The 23913-nt window shown below is 43.5% G+C and overlaps 1 protein-coding gene across 1 annotated transcript in view; it reads right to left on the bottom strand.

Annotated features, from left to right (window-relative positions):
- The window catches only part of DAB1 (DAB adaptor protein 1), a 591361-nt gene extending 569366 nt beyond the window's left edge, over nt 1-21995 (bottom strand). Inside the window, exon 1 of the mRNA XM_044238331.1 lies at nt 21929-21995. The gene's annotated coding sequence lies outside the window, so the exon portion shown is untranslated. The remainder of the gene's footprint in view (nt 1-21928) is intronic.
- Between the last annotated feature and the right edge of the window lie 1918 nt (nt 21996-23913).

Below are 23913 nucleotides of genomic sequence, written 5' to 3' on the forward strand. Positions count from 1 at the left end.
TTTTTCTAACCCCTGTGTATACCCACAACCTAGTCATTGAATGGTGCAGAGTAAGTGTCCAAGAAATAGTTTTGTTTTGTTTTTTAAATTTATTTGACAGAGAGAGATCACAAGGAGGCAGAGAGGCAGACAGAGAACCAGGGGGAAGCAGGCTCCCTGCTGAGCAGAGAACCTGATGCGGGCCTCAATCCCAGGACCCTGAAATCATGACCCGAGCCAAAGGCAGAGTCACTCAGGTGCTCTCAAGAAATAGTTTTAATCAAAAAGATTTCCAGAAGATTTCATAACAAGTAAGAGGCATGGGTAAGATTCTAAGCCAAGTCTGTACAGCCCATGCTTGTCACCCCTGTGTACCAGGGCCTGGCTCTTCCTCCCCCAGTACGTCCCTGGATATATGACTGCTTGTGCTGGGGCCTGCCTACACTGGGAGAAGAGAATCCCAGTACTAATGCTTCAAGGCCCAGTTCAGCGGGCAGCTCCTCAGGAAGGCTCTGTAACTACCCACACCGTCGTGTCTCCCGCCCCCCCCCCCCCCCGCCGCGTGCTACATCTGATGATAAAGTGGGAAGAACCCCCGCACTGCACTGAGGTGGTTTGGAACTGAGTCCTGCCGCCACCTAGCATCAGCTATGTGACCTGGAGCAAGCCACAGTCTCCCTGAGCTTCAGGGGACTCACTTGTGTGCGGGGATAGGAACTCTCACTTTGCCGCCAGGGATGTTTTAAGAGCCAAGTCAATGAGCTGACTGTATGAAGCACTGATACAGTGTTAACACGCCATGCAGGTGTTAGCTACTAGTTTTAGAGGTTGAAGTCACAGTGGGAAAGCAGAAGGAAACAGGCAGTCCAGTTATGGACAGAAACGTGGCTGCCCCTGTGGCCATCTTAGCGAGCGCCTCCCCACTCATTCCCCATCTGACCTCCGCATCCCAGCCAGTCCTCCCCACGCACATTCCTTCACTCGTCACACATCCACTGAGGGGCCGCTCCGGACTGGGTTCTAGACCTGGAAAATACCGAACTGAACAAGGATATGATCCCATTTCTTCCTCCAGGAAGCTCATCATCTGCTGGGGAGACAGGTAAATCAAAGACTGTTATGGAACACCTGTCTTATTTGGTCACGTGTGACTTTTGAACTAGTCACCCTGACCCCGGTCCGTCTTACTCATTATCAACTAGTTTGGGCAGGAGCGTTCCCATCTGTAACCTCCGTGTCCAAGTTTGCTTCTGGACGCCGACAGCACGTCTTACCCCATCATAGTTTACCTGGAGCTGTTATCACATTAATTTTACAGAGTTTTACTCTTTCCATTGCCAGTTTTTATTCCATTTCCATTTCCATTTTTGATTCCATTCCATTTATTCCATTTCTTCAGAGCCAGAGTTTCAACTTTTTCTCGAAGCAGTAGTTACATCTCACACAGGAATCATGTCTACTCTGTGCCCAGTGCTATTCCAAAACGGAAGGCACATCGACATGATTATCAGTCTGTTTGATCTCTCCTTACACGGATCCAGAGCATTTTTCTGGTTTCACAGGGTTCCTATAGCTCTTACAAATATTTAAACATTTGAGTAGAAACGTAAATGTATAAAAATGCAAAAAAAAATTCTGTGATTCTGTGATGAAATCTTCAGAAATACGTATAATTCTTACAAATAGCTCTCTGCTCCATACTGCACAACACAAAAGTGACACATTTACTGTTCCATGTTGCGGAAGTTCTGAGCTTATTTTAGAAAAGATTATATAAAATACACCAGAAACACATACATTTCTTATAAATGGCCAGGAGCTATTTGTGCCCTGTCAGTACCAATATTTGTAAACCGTTGTGGATTTCACAGGACCCCAGGCTGGAGTGTTCACAGGAAGAGCCCACCTACCTTCATTAACTAAAGAAACGCGGTCCTCCGAGCACGACAGAGGTAGGGAGGGGAGAGAGCAGGAGGTGTGACAGGCATTAGTGGTATAATGTAGGAACTAAAACCACTCAATTAAGAAGGAAAAGGAGGGAGAGTTTTGGAACGTGGCATTCGTTTGCTGGGGCCACCATAACAAAATACCACATACTGGGTGGTTTACACAACAGAAATTTACTTCTCACAACTCTGGAGGCTGAGAGTCCAAGTTTAAGGTGTCTGTGGGCTTCCTTTTTCCTGAGGCCTCTCTCCTCAGTGTGCACATGGTGGCCCTCACAGAATGTCTTCTCTCTATGAAACATGGCTGGAGTTCCTCTGCATGTCTGAATTTCCTCTTCTTATAAGGACACCAGTAAGATTAGGGTGGGGCCCACCCGTGAACCTCATTTAACCTGGATTACATTTTTAGAAGTCCTAGCTCTAAATGCAATATCATTGGGAGTCAGCCTTTGACAGATGAATTTTGGGGGAACATAATTCAGCCCATCCCAAACATCTCTAAAACCTGGCTCTGATACCACGCCCTCTGGAAAGCCTTCCCAGATTTTCCCAGGTAAAGTGAATTGTAGGAATTCTCCTATCCTACTGCTTATTCCTATTTATACTATCTGCTGCACTGTGTTATAATGACCTTTTCTCCAGGCTGTTCTTATCCCCTCTCTTGACTCTCTGACTGGGAGCTTTTCACCTGTGAGGCTCTCTTCTCTGTATCTCCATCTCCCAGCTGGGAATGGGCAGAGCAGGCTTATAGGATGACTGAGCAGTGAAGTCAGGATGGAATGCGTTGGGTTCCTCAAAAGAAACCAGCTGAGTATCTTCAAGCCTTGTGAGCAGAAGGCTGGGAGGCTATCAAGTGAAAGGAAAGGTTCGACCAACTTGAAGCCCAGGTCCAGAACCCAGGTGTACAGACATGAGACGCGGGACTGAAGGTGACTGGCCAGGGGTTAGACGTGCTGAGACAGTGCGCTCTGGTGGGAAGAGACTGAGTGCAGGAACCAGGCAGCCTCGATTCAAATTCCAGTTTTGTCACTTAGGGGCCAGGCATTCAACTGCTGTGAATTACAGTTGACTTCATGGTAAAGCAGGATAATATGAACTAGTTGGTAGAAGTGTTTGAGTTAAATAAAGAAACCCAGGTAGAGAGCCCACCACAGGATCCGGCACCCAGTGGGTGACTGACTGATGATAGAAGCTTCCATCACGATACAGTCTCAAATCTTCCAAAATGCTGTCTAGGTAGTCAGGGATGGCACTCTACATAGACCTCAAGCACCCCCCAAAAAACCTGAACTGATTTGGAAACATCTGACCTGCCAGAGGGAGGCCTTCTAGATCCACCGTGGCAAAGAGAAATTGTCATAGCATTACTAATGTTGAGGTTTTCCTTTAAAAATTTACAGTAAGCCTCCTTGGAGTTCAAATGAAATGCATTCCCATGATAATACTCCGAGCTTAATGCTCATAACATTTCAGAATAAAAAAAATCAGCTCTGTGTTTACTTTGTGCTTATTAAACAGAAAAAAAGATGAAAGGAGCAAATAGAAGAAAGACACCCAAGATTATTTCCAATTTCTCGAGATATCCCTTCCACCTGGATGCTTTGATAACGGCATAACAGAGAGCAAAGTCTGGGGTTACACGAAGCTCAAAAACAAGAGGGGAAAAGTCACTCACTTCTGTCATCCAGCTGTTTCATTTGCAAGGTAACAGCGAAAGGAGCAGGTATCAGAAGAACTGAGTCCAGATTCAAACCGTCTTAATTTTCATAGACCCACACAAATCCTAGAGTGGCAAGACCTCGAGAGAGTCATCTGGAACTTGTGTAAATTTCACAACTCCTCTCCTTGGTTATTTTTGAGAATGACAGAAGAGGAAATTGTATTACCTGCCACAAGGGCCCATTCTGGTGTTCAGCAATGCTCACCTCAGAAAAATGCCTCTTAGAGCTAAGTGTTTCTGCAGGGAGAAAACGCAGGTCAATTGTTTCAGCCAAAGGGCAGATAATAGGGAGTCTATTTATACAAAAGGGACTGGGTGACTTAACTGAATCAGAGATGGGAGAGGGTACTCTGACTTTGGAGGCCAAACAACTGGGTTCAAGTGTGAGGGCCGGCACTTGCCAGCTGTCGGACCTCAGTCTCACCACTTCACTTCCTGGAGCACCGTTCCCCCATTTGGACAGTGCAGCCCTAGCCTCCAAGCATGAGGGGTGGTCCACGTAAGGAGGAAGCAGTGAACACCAGATCGTGGTATGACAGTCGTGCACTGTGCTATTTTTACGTATGGAAATATCCACGGTATTTGTTGGTGTGCTATTTTAATTTTAAAAAATCTGAAATTTGAGTTATTAATATCTGGAGCATGAGATCAATGGTTCAATTATTCAAATTCTGCAAAAAGACAAGTCTAGACAGCTCCAGGCCTGGGTGAATAGCAATAAGCAACTACATTGTGGTCTTGCAAGGCTCCTATTGAAGGAATAATTATTATTGCACTTCAAAGAAAAGCATTTCTGAAAAGTAGAATATGAATGTGATGGTATGGAAATGAGCACAGGTCCTCCTGCGTCCGATTTACCAAATATCTACAATGAATATGCAGAAGAGGAAGACAAATCAACTGTTGGCTTTGGCAGGGGCAGGGCTGGCAGGGGTCATGTAGGTCCTGATTGACACAGAACCTGGCCTTTGTTGGGGTGGGCAGGGGAGTTGTTCAAACAAGAATTCCTCCATAAATATCACATGAGAGATATAATTATTTGAAGATGAAACTTGGATTAAAATATTTAGGGTTAGGCCCTAAGTATCCCCTTCACCACTCTTCTGACTAGTTGGAAGATCACCAGAAAGAGGTTTTTCAGCAAGAGAAGCTTGCATGAAAATGCTTTCAACCTAATGAGGTCATTGACCCACTTTATTTTTTAACTAGCACATATTTAAAAAGAACAAATAATATTTTCCTTTTCAACTTCCATAACTGATTAGGTTTTCCCAAGCTACATGCTTTTTAGTTTCTACTTTGAATATTTATCTTAATGAGTTTTTATTTGCCAATAATTTATATTATAGCTGGAATGTTTATCTTTTGTAAATTTACATTTTCCCCAATGTTTGTAACATATTTATATGTTTTGGTATTTAAAGTGCACTACATAATTTTGTTTCTTTGAGCTTTTTATTTTATAAATTCTGGGGACTTACAAAATAAAATATTGATAGTATGTAAAATAAGTACTGAAATAACAGAATTATGATCTTGCTGAAGCACTGTAATCACTAACATGGAGTTAGCCATTCTGAAATTAATATGACGTTGGGCTGGGATATGTACTGGGACTCAAAGGAGGGGGTCATCAGCCCAAATCAGCAGAAGCCAAGGGGGCTGACTTTTCTCTCACTCGAGACTGGTACCTTCCCTGTGTAATGTTAACAGGATAGAGAGCCTTCGGGTAGACCATACTCAGAGAGTGCAGAGAGTGGTATCAGGAGAGCTGTCAGACTTCTTGATCAGGGAAGTGGGACAGTGTGACGTCAGGTACAACAAATATTCCACTATGGACCTCTAAGGGGACTGCTTGCAGGGATAGGAGATGATGGCCTGGAAATACATGGGAAATAGGGGAGCCAGTCACCTGCTCTACCTAAATTGCAGATCTGCTGTAAGGATGAAATATCAGGCCATCCCCAAAGGCTCTACATTACACTCTAGGAATTGTTGTAACAGGTGGTTAAATGAAGGGCTGCACAGCTGTGGAACTCACACAAATCATTTAACCTCGTGTGACTCAATTTTCTCATCTGTACAATGGTGTTAAGAGCAGGCACATTGAACTCACACAATGATAAGGAGACTTATGTGATTAATGCATGCCAAGGGTTTAGAATCAGTCCTAGTACACAGTAAGAGTTCAGGATGCTATATGCATCTCAAGCAAAGTGATTGTTGGGATTATCATCTTAAACCCAAGAACTCAGCCTGTCCCAAGTGAGAAAGTGGTAAAATGAGTTTATTTTTTCTAAAGATTTTATTTATTTATTTGACAGACAGAGATCACAAGCAGGCAGAGAGGCAGGCAGAGAGAGAGGAAGGGAAGCAGAAAGCCTGATGTGGGACTCAATCCCAGGACCTTGGGATCATTACCTGAGCCGAACGCAGAGGCTTTAACCCACTGAGCCACCCAGGAGCCCTGGTAAAATGAGTTTTAAAAATTATAGCATTTCACTGGCATTTTAAAAACAGAATTTTATAATCATAATACCAAATATTAGTTGACAACATTAATTTATAAAAATATAAAATGTCATACTACTATAGTATAAATTATTAGCAGACAAGTTACTAAAAATAAACTGTTATTAGAAAAAAAAAAAAGGCCTGGCCAAGTTAATCTTCTCCTAATGGTGCTTATGCATAAGTTGGTGTGAGTTCAGCATGAGGGGCTTCTGGTTTAACAAGGGGTTGACACAGCAGAGGGGAGATTTCAGTGTATTCTAGATGTCTGGATGGAAAAGGAGGGGTGGTGGGTACTTAGCAGAATGGGGTTAAGACCCAAGTGTCTAGGGTGGGATGGGTAGGGGGCTCGAATGTCAACCATACTCACCCATGCACACAGGGGAGTCAGTACCTGGAAGGGAGAGGCAGAGGAAGGTGGGGGCAGAGCTGAAAGAGAGGAGAGGAAACCTGGATGAGGGGGTGACAGAAAGGGAAATGAATTCTTAATTACAGGAAGAGGAAGCCAAGAGGTGATGCCTGAAATCACAGCAACAGACGTGTGCTATTTAGAAATATGGAGTTAAATTACAGCAGAAGAAGCTAAAATGATGGGTCTCAGAGCAGTGGGTGTGCAGAACGTAGGGGATTGCTATTTTTCAAAGTGAGCTGTGGTCTCTTTGTTTTAAATGTATTCCATGAATCATTCTTTAAAAACGAATGCAAATAGAATATATTTGATTAAACAATGCTTATTATTAGGGTCTGTGAGATAAGAGTAGAGATATGATCAAATAGGAAAGGTTAGTCCTAAGTGTTTCCTACAACAGACAGCAGTGACTCAGGAAAGGTGCCCTATCTGTATGTTTTACAGTTTAAAATGCTATTCCCTAAACCAGGCTCAAAACTGTGTACCACACATGTCAGGAATTGAGTTCCCCAGATTCTTGGCCTCTTCTGTTGTGGCTGCAGCCAAGGAGCAAGATCTAGAGCAGCTGTGTCCTTGGGAGGGGACGGCCTAGGGATGGGATGGGGTAGAGAAGTGACACTTTCCTAATACAGGGGCTGTCCAGCCTGAGCCTGCATCCGAATTACCTGGAGGTCCTGTAAAAACAGGTGCAGTGCTGGGCGCCACCCCCAGTTTCTGGACTAGTGGGTCTGGAGCAGAGCCTGAGAATTTGCAACTCTCATTTACGATCCCAGTCCCGGGTGATACTGATGCCACGGGTCCCAGGACCGTACTTGGAGAACTACTGGCCCAGGACCAGAGAGGCAGTGTGCGCAGCAAGGGCAGGTTCACAGGACGGGCTGAGCGAAGAAGCCTGATCCTGGAAAGGGGTTTGAATGGGCTTTGTGCTGTGAGGGGAGGGACAGAGCGAGGAATCTAGGTGCCCTATATATTTCTAAGGCTGGCATTGTAATGTCTCCTAATAATCTTTCTAGTGCAGCCCAACACTCCACTTGAAAGAAATGTCTGATTCTCACAATTCTAATAGTATGTGCCCAGAATAGGGCCTACCGATGTAAGTCTGAAAAAGAGATTCAATTATCCCTCTCCACTATTGACCTAAGCTGTATCATTAGAGGCAGCGAGAGAGGTTGTATGAATCACATATACATTTTACCAGGTATCTAAGAAGGAAGAGAATAGGTACAGAGCAGCAGACCTCATCTGGAAGAAACTAATCGAGTTAATGCTTTTTTTTTTTTTTTAAGATTTATTTATTTGAGAGAGAGAGAGAAAACACACAGAAAAGCTGGGGGAAGGACAGAGGGAGACAGAGAGAGAATCCCACGTAGACTCCTTGCTGAGCACAGATACCACGACCCTGAAGTCATGGTCTGAGCCAAAATCAAGAGTCAGATGCCTAACCGACTGAGCCACCCAGGTGTCCTGAGATGATGCTTTCTTTTAAAAATGATTAGGCCATATACCCATAGTCAGTATTTTTAGTCAACATATTAATTTGCTTTATCAAGCAAAGCTTTCTGTCTCACAGGGTCTACTGAGATCAGAATTGTAAATAAACTTAAGATGTGTCACAGGACATCTTGGACCTGGGGCTAATTGAGGCAGTTTGTGTATAAGGCAGAGAAAGGGAAAGTAAGGAGTGCCCAGTCCAACACCAGCTCTTTGAGGGAGAGGTCTAGCTGTTGACAGTCAGACTTTCAGGTCAGTAGGGTGTGACCCTGGACAAGTTAACAAGAGCTTTGGTTATCTCATCTGCAAAGTGAAGATAATAGTGGTCCATACATCACAGTTAGCACAGTACCTGGTATCCGGTCTTGTGCTACAAGGATATGAACTATAATAAGAGATAAAAACAAGCTCTTTGAAGTCAGATTAGGGTTCGTATCTTGGCTGTCACTTAGCAGTGGTTCCCTTGGGCAAGTTATTGAAACTTTCTAAGGCGTAATTGTGTTAAAATAGGGATAATAATATAAAGTCTTTTAGGATTAATCCAAGAATGAAATGAAAGCACGTATGATAGTATGCCTACCCCTTGGCAATATTAAGTGCTTGGCAAAGAAATTGATCACTACAGGGCACCTAGGTGGCTCAGTGGGTTAAGCTTCTGCCTCCGGCTCAGATCATGATCTCAGGGTCCTGGGATCGAGCCCCGCATTGGGCTCTCTGCTCAGCAGGGAGCCTGCTTCCCCCCTCTCTCTGCCTGCCTCTCTGCCTACTTGTGATCTCTCTCTGTCAAATAAATAAACAAATAAGAAAAAAAAAAAAGAAATGATCACTACATATATGAAATCTAACTTGTAACGAATACTAGTTTTCCTCATCTGTGAAAAGAGAACAAGTATCTCTCCCATTCTCTTCCAGGTTTTGTTTGAGGCTGAAAGAAAATAATGAATGTGAACAAAATTTCTATTCATCTGTTTGCTCACCCAACAAGAATTGTGCATCTTTTATGTGCCCAGCCTGTTCCGTGCGCCAGTAATACACTTGGAAACAAGGGAAAAAATTCCTGTCCTCATGGAGCTTATATTTCTGTGCTAGAATGAGGAAGGATAGACGAGTATGAAAACAAACATGAAGTCAGGTGACAGAAAGCTGTAGGGAGAAGAAAGGCCAGGTGAAGAGGACAGGGCTAAGGCGAAACAGCTGTGCCATTTCGTAAAAATGGTCAAGGAAGAAATAGCCAATAATGGGCTTCACTTGGACAGAGACGTGAAAGACACACAGGGGGAGTCAGACAGGTGTCTGGAGGACAGTCCAGGTGTGGTGAATACACCTGAGAATACACTTGAGAAAGGAGCATGTCGGGAGTGTCCAAGACACTGTAAGGAGCCCAGTTTGACTAGAGCAGCTGAGGGAGGTGGGGTGAGTATGCCCCAGATAGACATGGGAATTTATAGGCCAGGTGGTAGAGAATCAGTTGTGTCCCCTCAAATTAGCACATGAAAACCGCAATGCCCAATGTGATGATATTAGGAGAGAGAGCCTTGTTGGAGGTAATTAAGGTTAAATGAGTTCACGAGGGTTGGGCCCTAATCCAATAGGACTGGTGTCCTTATAGGAAGAGCTATCTGTGTGTACAGAGAGAAAGTGCCATGTGAGGACACAGGGAGAAGGCAGCCAGCTGCAAGCCAGGAAGAGGGCACTAAAGAGGGCACTTGATCTTGGATCTTCTAACCTCTAGAACTGCGAGAAAATAACTGTCTGTTGTTTAAGCCACTCAGTCTGAGGTATTTTGTCATGGCAGTCCCAGGAAACGAAACACCATGCTAAGACTTCAAGAAAGGCAGCCATTAGAAGGCTCTACGTAAGGATGGATGTTTGAAAGGACACTTCTGGTTTTATGCTTGGGTGTGTTAAATAGAAGGGCAAGGTTGGAAGCTAAGAGGAAATGACGTAGGAGGTTATTAAAAGAATCCAGGAAACTCAGGATAGCTTCTCAGACCAGGGTGGTAGCAGGAGAGAATGGTGAGAAGGGGCTCGGTTCTGAATGGAGTTGGAATGTGGAGCCAGGGCAGCGTGCTGGTAGATGGGGTATGGAGTTGGAAAGAAAGTGGGGGTGGGGTGGGGGGAGGTGGTGTCAATGGGGACTCTAGGGTTTTTGGCCGAGTACCTAGGAGACCAGAATTGTCGCACACTAAGATGGGGAAGGCTGTGGAAGGAGTAGCTCGCATGGATAAACAAAGTTTGATTATTCCTGAAGTTGGAGTTGCCTAGCCAACATCCAGTGGAAATGTTAGGGAGTGCGGATGGAATCATGAGTCCCAAGTTCTGGAGACTGAGAGGGTTGGAGATAGAAATGTGGAAAACATTAGCATATGGATAGCATTTGAAACCCTGAGATAGCATGATAAAATTTCTAAATAATAAAATGTTAAATATTTATAAGGATATGCCTCAGTAAGTTGGGGTTTGGTATCTTTCAGTATTCAGTGTCTTTATAGCAATCCCACTTATAGTCTTTCTCCTCTGTAATTTATTAGTAACATATCATGCCATTATAAAACGGGATAAGAGGGGGCCCCTGGGTGGCTCAGTGGGTTAAGTATCTGCCTTCGGCTCAGGTCATGATATCAGGGTCCTGGAATTAAGCCCCACATTAGGGTCCCTGCTCAGTGGGGATTCTGCTTCTCCCTCTCCCTCTCTGCATGCTCTATCTCAATAAATACATACATAAATAAATCTTTAAAAAAAATGGGATAAGAGGAGATATCTATTCTCTGTCAGTCCTCTGCAAATGGAGTATTTCGCTCTTTCCATAAATTACAGGGATGTCCCAGTTGCCAAATCTATTGCTAGGTTTACTTATCAGCTATTCCACACTTAACTATGTGTTGAGTACTGTGCTAGTAACTAGGGAAACAATGAAAGAGCTTCACCAGCTTCAGGGAGTCATGCATTTTCAACACAGTGTGATAAGGGTGAGGACAGAGACATGCACAGGGAATCTTGGAATCTCAGGGAAGACGGGTCAAAACGGCCTCGCAAAGGTTTCCTAGAGGAGGTGTCATCTGGTGTGGGTTGGAGGCAGAGGGTTGGTATATGCAGGGTGTGCAGGGTTGTAGGCCGGGGTGACCACCGGCACGGAGAGGAAAGGGCAGGTTGGTGTGTGTGTTAGAACAGGCAGATCAGGGGTGGGGGATACCGGGAGATGTAGGGGTGGTCCACACAGGCTGCTACTTCACAACCCTACGTCTTCAAATTCCTCCTTATGCAACAAAGGGTTAAATCCCACCTTGGAGGGAGGAGGATGGGAGGAACTACTGAATTGTTTTAATAGGGGAAGTGTTTGCAAATGACTAATGGGTGTCAGAGTCATTTAAGGAAATAACCCCAAAGATGGGGAGATTTTTGTGTATGAAGGAATCTTCACGTCTTACCATTGAAAGTGAAACACTGCACGGAAATCAACCTTCAACAATACAGGAATGACTAAATGAATGATGCTGTCTCCACCCCATAATAGTCCATTCACTCAGTGGAATATTACTCAGTCACTTAAAGTGACTGACATGAACAGTATCTTGCACCATCAGAAATGCTTATGATATTAGTGAAACAAACAAACCAGGCTTTATATGCATAATCTGACAGGAGTCACCTAAAATATGTCTACTTAAAGATTAGGAGGAACACACTCAAACGATGGATCTTGGTTATTTTTTGTTTTTTCCTCTTACTTCTAAACGTCATGTAATATATGTTTACATTAGTTTTAAAATTAAAACTAATGAACATATAAACAAGCCAAAAGTTGCTTACGAAAAGCAAGACCTTGTTGTTACTTTTCATTAATAAAAACCATCTATCGTGTGTGATAACTTTGTTAGAGTTGAGTGAGGAGATAAAACTCAGTGTTCGTATTCTTTTCTTTTGATGCAGTACAGGTTTTCCACAGTCCTGGGTGAGGAGTATCAGAGATGTGGCTGGGACCTGCTCGGAAAGCATGTCCTCTGAGAGGGTGACCGAACCACAAAGCTGCTCCAGACTCGGGCACACAGGCCATTCCTTTCTTGGTGCTCTTGGTTTGGGTCAAATACTGTTCTCATTACAACTCAGCTCAGTTTTGACCTCATCTCCAATCCGCCGTGCTGAAGTGAGGGGGCAACAGTGTAGGACCGTTTCCCATTTTTCTAATCCACAGAGATTCAAGATACAGCTCCTGCTCCGGAGTAATCTGCCTAGTCACTGAGGAAGACACCGAAACAGGTAGGGGATGGGCCTCTTGAAGGGTTCTGAAGAATAGGTAGGAGCTACAACATGGTGAAGGGCATGATAGGGCATTCCAGGTAGAAGAAAATAATAGCACGTGCACGCATATGCTCAAAGGCGGGAATGGCAGAGAGAGAAGATTCTGCAGATGAATTTGGGAGGTTAGGATAAGGCCACATTATGAGGACATTTGAAGTCTCCATTAAGGCACTTTTGCAATTCCACTTGGCAAAGGGGAGCCACTAGTTTTCCCCAGAGGAGTGCCCTTTTTATCTTGGTAGTTAGCAGAATACTCAGAGACTGATGCAAAAGAGGGTCTGGAAGGAGTGAGACTAAAGGCTGAGGACTTAACCACGCTCATCAGACAATGTGCCCTCGGCAAAGGCAATGGCAGCTGGGAGTCATGCTTTCATTGAACGAATACCTTCTGAGCATCTGCTATGAGCCAGGTATTGTGCTAGGCGCTGGGGAAGTATTGCAAAAGGGGAGACAGAGAGATCCCTGCCCTTGGGGAGCTTATAGTATAATGCGTTGGAGAGGGAAGGAAATGTTTCAGTATGTTTCAGAGACAGTATCGACAGGAACTTTCAATATCCCCTTCAGCGACAAAAGGATAAACTCTGCAAAGTCCAGCAGAAATCACACTGGATAGGCCACCATTCCAAGGCCTACAACTTTCATTCTCCTAATTGCAGCTACGGAAAGCCCCCATAAATACACTGGAAAATATAGGCATGGCGGTCATGGGCTTTCCCCCGGCAAGTGAGGTCTGACGTTCTTGGTTTGAGTCATTCCATAAAGGACTATGAGAAAGAAAGGAGTAGAGGCTCGTGGGAAGAAGGAGAAGAATGGAGAAGCAAGTCACATGAGTTTCAGGCTCAGCTCTGCAGAGCATTTGCTGTGTGCTTTAACACAAGTTACCACCTCACTTGGAGACTCAAGTTCCTCATTTGTCAAGAAGGAAACTGAAGCAGATAATCTCTGAGATCCCTTCTGGTCCTAGAATGTCCTGATGCCATTTTTCTTTCTTAAAACTTCTAAGTGAAGGAACATGTTTCCTGGAATGTAATGCTCTCTTCTTCATGTTTTTAAATTTAACTGTATGACACCAACTTACATTTCTATAACTTTTTATACTTTGCCAAATATCTTCCCTGTATATTACCACTTGCCTGTCACAGTCGCCCCTGACTCCCATCTTTGCAGGGGATTGTGGCTGCAGGAGCAAGAGAGGCGGGAGACAGAGGAAACCAAGTCAACACAGACAAGTGGCAAAGTGAACATTAAGTCAGGCTTTTAGTTCGAAAGTGGTTCTTTTTTTCACTTCAGAAAGCCCAATACATTAACCTGAGAGCCTATTCCCCTGTTCTAATCAATCCATGTTTAGGATTTAACAACTCAAATAGGATGTTAGGTAAGTCAAATAGGTTCAGCACCAAGAACTCACTAAAAGAGAAGAATGACTACATTTTATTGAACCTAATTTGTAAGCCATCTGGAAACATTACCTTCAATGGGACACCCAGAACTAGTGTCTCCAGCTAAGAGACGCTGATAAATAAAGACACCCGCATTTCAGGAACATTAAAGCAGCGTGTTAAACACAGAAAGGTGAAAAATCTAGGGGCACACAAGCTCTCGATGGTCTTTTTATTTCCCCTGGTAATGTTCACAGGAAGATACATGCTTGGCCTCAACAAAATTGGCTGTCAAATAAAATTCCTGTAGAAATTTCCTTGGAGAGAATCATCTTGCAGCAAATTCAGACATGCTCACAATATTTGGTGCCGACGTCAGGTTAATCCTGGTGACTTGGATTCAGATTGATTCCCAGCATTCGTGGGTTTTGCAAAACTCTGAATGTGAATTTTAGTTTTCTTATCCCTAGATGGGAGAAGAATTTCTTCTAAGGTTGCTACAGGGGTAAAAATAGCAACATGAGGCCTGAGGAGAGAGGTAGGGTAGATGGGGAAGGGTGAGTTCACTGCAGAAGAGTCAGCCAGCAGGGTTTTTTTGCTTCACCTAAGACTCGGTCTCATTCCCTCTCCCGACATTCTGACATTCTCACGCTTTGGCTGCGGTCCAGCTTCCCTGTGGATGTATCCCAAACTTGAGTGGTGTAACTCTCTCCCAGTTCCCTCTCTGTGGTTCAGTCCACCCTGGATATCTCTGAAGAATACATGTGTCAGGCCCATTTGTCTACCATCTGCTCAGAAGAGATCTTGTGAAAGTCTATCTGTACCCTAATTTTCTTCTCTACCTTATTATCATTATCTATCACCCCTCCTTCTCTCCAAGAAATCTTTAGGGAGCGTCTACTCAACTGCAGGCTCAGAAGCTTATGGGAATAGTGGGCAGATCACAGATTTTAGCCAGACAGGTCTCGGTTCGGTGATTTCTTTTTTAATTCTTAAAGTTAGAGGCTAGAAAAAAAGGTTTGGAAAAAAAAAAATCAAAAAATCCATGGACCTGGCAGCACAGAATGCAAAGAGTAAGAGAACACAAACAGACGAGTATGTACACCGTGTTAAGTGATTTCACAAAGAATTTCCCCACTCCGCAGAGGATGCAGACATGTCCACACAGGATTGTAGCTGGTCTTCTTCACCTGTGGGAAAATGACTCCCTAACCTTACGTGTCTACTCTGAGGTAGCCTGTCCCAAGCAGTGGGGGCCCGCACTGACCAGATGCCCTGGCGGACCTCATTAGGTTTTCTTGTGCTGCTCGGAACTAGCAAGTTCCCCTCCCACAGACCTCCCTCTACTCTCATTCTTTGCTTTGTTCTCTTGGTCTGAGCTTGTTCCATATCCATATTCTCTCTCAAGCCCCGATATTCTCTTATCAACCCTTGGTGTCTTCTGGTTCAAATTCATTTTCTCCCCAACACTAACAACCAGAATCCTCATGTTCCAATTCTCTTCGGTTGCCTGAAGAGAACATTCAGCTCTTCACACGCACGCCGAACTCCTCCAGCTGTGCCAATTTAATCCTGTTCTGTGGCTTCATTCATTTTGAAGAGGACACCTTTCACAGGTGACGTGTTATGAATATCAACATGTTAACTCTCCGGTAAAGTAATTCTCCTGGGCATTTTTTTCCCTCCATTTCATTTTGTGCAGGATGCTATCCTGTCTACTGATATTTCTAGACTTTCCCCTTGAGTTCCTTGGCAATTCATTAATACACACACCCTTCCAACAAACACTTTCTTGAGGACCCACCACATGCCAGTCACGGCACTATCCCACAACCTTGATCCTTGTGAGAAGGCAGGGTGTGTGTGCGTGAGTGTGCATGAGTATGCACGTGCACACATGCAGCGAGGGGGAGGGTAACACTGCTATTTCTTCAACTTTGGCTGTTCTTCAATGATAAGTGTGTGCGGGGGAGCAGGGTGAGCGCTGGCCACAAACGTGGCTTTCGGCTGTCACACTCGTCTCCACACCTTTCCATGGCAGTCATACACCTGCCAATTACAAAGACTTTTCTAACCAGGTTTGTGAGCTCATAATTTGTTGCCCATGCCACACTTAAGAACAGGATGGCCCCAGGGGCGCCTGGGTGGCTTAGTTGGTTAATCACCTGCCTTCATCTCAGGTCATGATCCTGGAGTCCTGGATTCGAGTCCCACATCAGGCTCCCAGCTCTGTGGGAAGTCTGCTTCTCCCTCTGACCTTCTCCCCTCTCGTTCTCTCTCTCTCGAATATAAGTAAAATCTTAAAAAAAAAAAAAAAAGGATAGGATTGTCTCAGTGTCCTTTGTACTACTTACATGGAACGTCTTCTCTGCCAGAGAGGACAGAGAGGCTCTTTCTTTCTTTGAATGGGCATCTATGTTATCCATTCATAAGAGTTTCATTTGTATGTTCTTGATTTCATTACTTGAATGTATCACTTTTTAAAACTCACTTCATTATAACTGTGAGCTCCTTTTTGTAGTCATCTCAATAATTGTTCCATCCTGTTATACTTTTTGCATTCAATTTTTATTAGTTTTAAACTCTGGTTCAAACAGGAGAACTTTTTAGTCATTCTTTCCTATTTAGGTGTTCTGCTCTTTTTGGTCAGCTCTGTAATATTTTTTGTAAGTGATTTTGATCTATATACCGATCTTTAAAGGAACCACTGTTCACTCAATTGCTTCAACCTAAATCTTTGAGAAACAATTTGGGTGAAAAGTTACCACGGTAGACTCTGAATAGTATAAGAATTTAGGTTACAATTCTTTCAAGGTATTTATTTTCATTAAAAAATAAGAGTGTTCTGATTGCTACTGTCTTATGAATTCTAAGGTTCAACATCTGATCATAATTGGCATTTCCCTAACCTGAATTAATCTGAGACTGGGGAAACAGATATCCAGAACAGAGGGCCTCAAACATCCAAAGCTGGTCAGGGATCACTGATGTCACAGAGGGCCCGAGAACAGGTAGGTCAGCTATTAGTAAACCTATTTTACAGCTGAAGAAACTGAGGCCCTCAGAAGCTATATAACAAGCAGACACAGTCAAGCTGTCCGTGGTGGCAGAAGACAAGCACAGGTGTTTTGACTCTAAATTCTGTGCTTTCCTCCCACTATACCACACTGCGCCTTGTAAACAGTCAGAATCAAGGGATTGTCTCTCAAGGCATGAGGAGCTTGAAGAGGAGATGGGTCTGAGGAAATGGGATGGCTAGGAGAGTCTCTCTAGTATATTCATATTTATAGGGTTAATTTCATGAAGAGTCCAATTCTGAAGCTTCAAAAGGTGAGAAACCAGAGAGGAAAAATTTCAGTGGGAGAGGTCACAGCCATGAGTTTATGCACACATTTTGGGTTGAGAGGGACAGAGATCCCAAGGAGAAAGTGAGATATATCCTGGGCTGAAAAACAACATTTTGGCTTACAGATTTAATTTTTTTGTGTGTCATATCACAGAGAGAGGAATGGTGGCTGGGAGGTAGGACAGGAATGGACTGCTTTGTGGAGTGAAGAGTTTGTATTACGAAAAGTTTATGAGCTGCTGTATCAGGTAGAGATCAACCATGAAGGCAGAAACAAGCCCTGGTAGATATGCACACATATCCAAACCTGTATAGAATCTTCTGGTGCTTGCTTCTGCTCCTGTTCCTCTGATAAATAAATACTACACACACACACACACACACACACACACACACACACACACATAAAATAAATATGTATGTATTATTTACTTAAAGAGGAATTTGACCTTAAGCAATTGTGGGATCTGGTTAAGTGGTCTGCGTGTCTGTTGAATCATGTCTGATGCTGAAACTTGAAGTCCACTGGGCAGGCTGTTAGGAAGGAAAGATGGACACAAATAATGGGGAGAAGCAGGAGCAGCCGGGCACCCATAAGCATGTGCTGAGACTCCATGAAAACTAACTGCAACCTTGACTTTCACGGCTTCCCAGCTTGCCAATGTGGGTGAGCTGCTGCAGCTGGGGCCTTTTCTCAAGGAGCTGAACACACATCTGGATGAGGAGTTGGAGAAGCTGGAGAAGGATCGGCGGAAAGGGAGAGCAGCCGTGGACCCAGATGCAGCTTTATGCCGACCAGGGGAGTCAGTGGGTCAGCAACAACCCGTGTGCTGCAGACCGGTGTGGTTCCCTTCTGTCCTCCAGTCTCCGAAGAACCTCCCCCATGTTCCACCCTAATTGGAAACATACAGGAAACTGAATTCTGAGTGAGGCAATTCAAGGGAGACATGCTGGCATATTACAAACTGCCATACTATCTGGAAGGAATATTGTATCTGAGGCAGGATTGACTTAGATGCTCTCCAGATGCCCAGCAGAAGCTCAGTGTTCAGTACCCAGGTCACTGTCTGGCTGGGGAAGACTTCCTGTGCACCCACACATTTGGCTGCTTTCAATGCCTACATCACTAGGGATTTCCATGTTCTAAGCCAACCAAAGAATGGGAGGGTGTCTTTTTAGCGTCTCCCTTCCTTGTTGCCAAAGATCAACACATCTGCTTCTTACATTTCGAGGATATATATATATATCCTTATATGTTATTATAAGCAATGGCAGCTAACATTCACTGGTAATCTATAATGTGCCAGACTCTCTCTCATTCACTTTCTCATTAAATTCTTTTAACAATCTTGTATGAAAAGTATTATTACTATAATTTACTGTAATTTTACTAATGTGAAAATTCAAGCCTAAAGAAATGGATTTGCTTGATATTCGACAGCTATTATGTGTTGGAACAGAGAATTCCAATCTAAGACATTCAGCAAACATGACCACCAGCGACATGACCACCAGCAAAAATACCAGATATAGAAAGCTGCCATGTGGTTAAGAAAACGTTCCAAGTTTTTACAACTGAATCGCCCCCTCGCCCCGTATCAAGGATCTCCTACGTCCAACTGAGTTGAAGGATGTGTGATTTTATCAGAAGAGGAAAGATAGAAGTGTAAATAGAATCTGAGAAAATAAAACAAACAAGGGGGCAAATAGGAGTCACCAAAGAGATGAATTCACAAAGGAAGGTAAAAGGGAGGAAGACTGGTGTGAAAAAAATTTTCCTGTCTTATTACTATCTCACTATGATGACGTGATGGCTAGAAATGAATGCAAATGGACACATGCCATTAACACAAGAAATAGCGAGCCAATAGCTCAGTTACGTCAATTGGTAGCTTTCAAGCAATTTTAAAAGTAAGTGACATAAAAGCTCCAAAGAACACACAGGAATGGGGATAGGAGTTGTAGCAATTATTCAGAGTTGGGTCCCTGGGGATGTCTTCTGTGCATGCTCTGGATCGGTCGCTACAGGGCTGGCTAATGAGAATAGGCAGGCAGTCCCTCAAGTCCACTTCCAGGAGACAACAACAGCACAGAAGCTTTGGAAAATCCCTGCGGGCGTGCCGGGGTGCAAAACTCAGGCTGCTGAGGGCGCTGCTGTCAAACCAGCATCTGCAACGTGCAGCTGGGCGACTCCGGTTCCTTGAGGCTGGGAGCAGCTGCTTGGCACAATGCCCAGCATCCAACCCCTGCCCTCCCAGCACAGGGCTGCTCATCTTCTGAGACACCCTCCCTCGCAGCACTGACCCCAGTATTGCTCTTCCGGATTTCTGTCTGGTCTGCCCCATCCCTGTTTACCTCTCTGAGCTCCTTGAGCAGAAGGTCTATATCCTGCACTTTCCCACATTTCTATTAACGACATTACAAGCACCTTGGGAACCCTCTACATCTTAGTCACTGTGCTGCTCCCTCTTCAAAGTGCACGCGCCCCAACTATGCGAAAGCCTGGAAGTCCTTCCTTTCCAAGGCCTCTCAAAATTCTCTGTTCTTCTCTGTCTCCACTGACCCTGCCCTCGTTTATCTTCTCATCATCTCTTCCTAGGAATAGATGAATAATCTTCAAACATCTCTTCTACTACCTTCAATGCATGATTTGTCTTTGCTTCAAAGGGACAGGACTTTCTTGAATTGGAGACATGGTACTTAGGACTGCTCCCGGAGGTGAACATCCATGCCTCCAACTCCCTCCAAAGCATGCTTCACTTTTTTTTTTTTTTTTAACACCATGTGAACATTTTTTTCCCAAAGCAGTGCTTTCTTCTTTGGCCTGTTGATTCACCCTCCCCACATGAACAAGCCAGAAAGAATCCTACAGAGCCCTTCAACTTTGACCCACACAGGAACAGAGATCACTGAGCAGCCCCAGTGTTTAAAATGCAAGACTTTTAAAACAACAAAACATACCAATAGGTGATATGGCCACTGCCCACCTATGTATTTCCACCCTTCAAAGCTCTTTTGGATACACGGTCCTTAACGATCACAGAAGATGGACAGTATTGTTCCCATTGTATAAATAATACAACAGAGGCTTGGAGCATTATGACGGCTTGGGCTACTTCTCACAGCTGGTTAGTAGCAGAGTTCAAGAATAAAATCTTGAATTTCCAGGCTAGGTAAGGCGCACATCTGAGAAAGCTTTTACTCCATTATTCCGAGTGTTTACTGATTTTAAACTTTTACGTCATCACATATCTATATATTTTCAACCTGTGTCTATAGACAGAATGCATTAGAGAGACTTATTACACAGGTAATCTAGAAAAGATGACTGTTTTCAGAAGCTACTGCTCCCCAGTCCTCCTTAGGTAGAAAACCTTAATTTGTCTTTCCAAATTCACTCCACCTCAGAGAATAGCTTTGTGGATGGAAAAGCAATAATAAAAGACCAAACTCTGTCCCACTGCAAATGATCAGCCTCTTCTCCCCATTGCGGTAAATTACAGGCTTCCCTCAGGTCCGCGGCTGCTTACGTGCCTGGTGAGCTGGTCTGCATAACCCGGCCAGCTACAGGGGAGAGCGCACCCCACCCCCCATCTCAGCCCCTATTTCTCATTTAACTCTACTCATTAGAGGAGGCTGGGTCGCAAGCCAGGTTAACATGTCAATAAGTCACCAAGGAAATGCAAAAATTGACAGCTGAGGAATCCCAGCTCCCAGCCTTTTCCACTACAGAAACCCTGGCGGAACAGGTTCCTCAGCCTCCTTGCCAGGTCACTTAAATGAGTAGTGACATTTGAGTCCCGGAGAGTAATTAATTTCCTCTGTCTCCAATAGCACCTCATATTTTTAATGAATTTTTACAAGTCTCAGATCCTCCTGCCTTCCAGCTCCCTCCCGAGTCCCGTCGTTCCCCAAGGTCCCATAACGAATAGCTCCCACTCCTATTTGCCTTGCAAACTCACATAAACTGGAAATGATAAATACATTATCTGGGCTTTTTAACGGACCATTGTTTAATTTTCTATGCTTGTCTGGTTGGAGAAGAGATGAATATTACCTTGTGGAGAATAAGATTTCTATTCTATTTAAGGGGGGCTGGGGGGGTAATCTATGGCAGGAAAGCAACATTCTGTTCATCCTAATAGGCAGTGCTAATTAAAAGTGGTCAGAAGGGACATCAATCTACCCAGTCTGTGACTCATTCAGCATTATCCCTGGTAAACAAGAAATAGATACTGCAATGAATACTTCTCATTTGTCAAAGGAATAGGCATTTTCAATTGTGCCTTCTTGGCTCCCAGTATGAAGTAGAGATTTCAGTGTTGCCATCATTTAAAAGTTTAGGACCTCAAAATAATAATACTTGTTCCTTAAGCTTGTAAATCTCCAAGTCTGTTTTCTGCGTAGAAACATTTATCTTACACGGTTTGACTTCAGTTTCAACAACTGAGAACGGTTCCTTCTGTTGGTAAATATATTAAAACAGAGGGCATTTGAGGAGAGCTAATATGGTTGTGTTTAAAATCAAACCAATTTGAGACCACCTACTGGGAGAGCCAGAAAATCCAGACAGGAAAACTTGAAACTCCTAATGACGCTTACTAGGTGCTTAAAGAAAAGAAGAAAGGGAATCAATATTCCCTTTCTCTAACCGCAAACACAAAGTAGGCAGGAGAAGAGCCATCCTAAGCAGCTACTCCCAAAGGCGCCATGAACACTCCAGGGGGTTTTAAGGAGGAACACAAAACACAAAAGCCATCACTTGGACTCAGAGACATCTGTGAGTCGTCTTCCCAAAGAGGAAGATTTTCCCAATAACCAGCAAGTCCACCAGCCTCAAATGTTTACCTTTGTGTTGTGCAAAAGAGTCGCTCAATCATGAAGACTTACAGCCAGGGTTCACCACCATGTCTTGCTGGATGCTGAAAACAAATAAAACAAGATGTTTAAGAAAGTAAACAATTATTTAATGGGCTTGCTTTCCTTCCCTCCCTTTCATTCAAGAAGCATTTACTAACTGCTTACCACACACCAGGCACTGGATATACAACGGTGGGTAAAACAAAGGCACCACCACTAACAAAGGAAATCAACAAAGACAGCCCATTTTAAGTGCTCCACAAGAGGGGGGTACAGAATGCCTCTTGAAGGATCAGGATATATGTGTGTGTCTGTGGGTATCTCTTCCTCAGGAACATGTGTGTATACACTCACATGCATATCTACACAAACACAGAAGTGTGTAGGAATTTTTAAAAACTTTATTTATTTATTTATTTGAGAGAGAGAGAGAGAGCACGAGAAGGGGGAGGGCCAGAGGGAGAAGCAGACTCTCTCCTGAGCAGGGAGCCTGATGCTGGGCTCGATCCTGGGACTCTGCGATAATAACCTGAGCTGAAGGTAGCTGCTCAACCGACTAAGCCACCCTGTTGCCCTATGTGTAGGAGCTTTTTAAAGACTGTATTTATTTATTTGACAGAGAGAGAGAGAGAGAGAGATAAATCACAAGTAGGTAGAGAGGCAGGTAGAGGGGAAGGGGGAAGCCGGCTCCCTGCTGAGCAGAGAGCTGGGTGCAGGGCTCTATCCCAGGACCCTGAGATCATGATCTGAGCGGAAGGCAGAGGCTAAACCCACTGAGCCACCCAGGTGCCCCCCTGTGTGTAGGAATTTTTAAAGAACTCCAATTTGTAATTCATCTGACTCCCTTAAAGGCTTAGACTCTTGCCTTGAGATCAGTAAAGAAGAGGGTATTGGAGAAAATGTCAAGAGTCTTAAAAGCAATCATACCCTTTAATCTGTAATTCACCTTCAGGATTCCTTCTCAAGGAAATAATCATTTATGCAGGCCAATATTTATGCACAGAGATTATCAACACAATGTTATTTGTAAGAGGGAAACAACTGATATGGGAATGATAAAGTGAATGTTAGTATTTCTACATGGAAGAATATTATACATGTATAAAAATAATTTTTATAATTTTCAGGATATAAGAAAATATGTGTAATATAAGATTACTAAATTTGAATGCATCCGTGTAGAAATTGGTCTTAAAAAATATACCAGCTGTTTAACAGTGACTATAGGTTATTTTTCTCTTGTATTTATGCTTTCCAAGTTTTCTACAAAGATCATGCTTTATTTTCTATACAGTAAATAAATGTACAGATAGAAGTATCAGGTGCAACATCGCCATTTCTGTGTCACTTCTCCTGCATCCCCCTATTAAATGGGGGACTCCATGCTTTCCAGCACCAATTCCAATCTACAGGTCACACTGTACTGGGATTGCCATTTCTACCTCTGGCTCTCTCTAGTCTTAGTAACCCTTATTTCCTAGGAATGTAGCCCAGAGATGAGTTCATGATCAGCACTTAACATTTGCTGCATAAAAGAATGAATGAATGATGAATGAATGAATGAAGACTTAATAAATGGAACTGACTTGACGAAAATTACATTAAGAAAAGTGTTCATTCAAAATAATTGGTGACAATGAAAGTTAAGTTCCATTTGGATTCACAGAAGATAGAAGAAGATGGAAAGCAGAGAGATAATCATTTTTCAAGGGAAGACAGTGAAACTGAAAAAAAAAAAAAGAGGGAGAAAGAGAAACTCAACGTAATGGAATATCACAGCCTACTGATCTTCCAATATATTCCAAGACCAAAAATCTGCTTAAGGCAGGAATATTTATCTAGTAATAACATCCCATTATGGCAGATATTTTACATGTTTGGGCTTACATATACATACTTCAAGAAGATACTTCTTATTAGTTTTAATCAGCAATGGCTGGTTGACTCAATATTCAAAGAAAAGAAAAGCTAAA

This window comes from Neovison vison, chromosome 2 (genome assembly GCF_020171115.1).
Source record: "Neovison vison isolate M4711 chromosome 2, ASM_NN_V1, whole genome shotgun sequence".
Lineage (NCBI taxonomy): Eukaryota > Metazoa > Chordata > Mammalia > Carnivora > Mustelidae > Neogale > Neogale vison.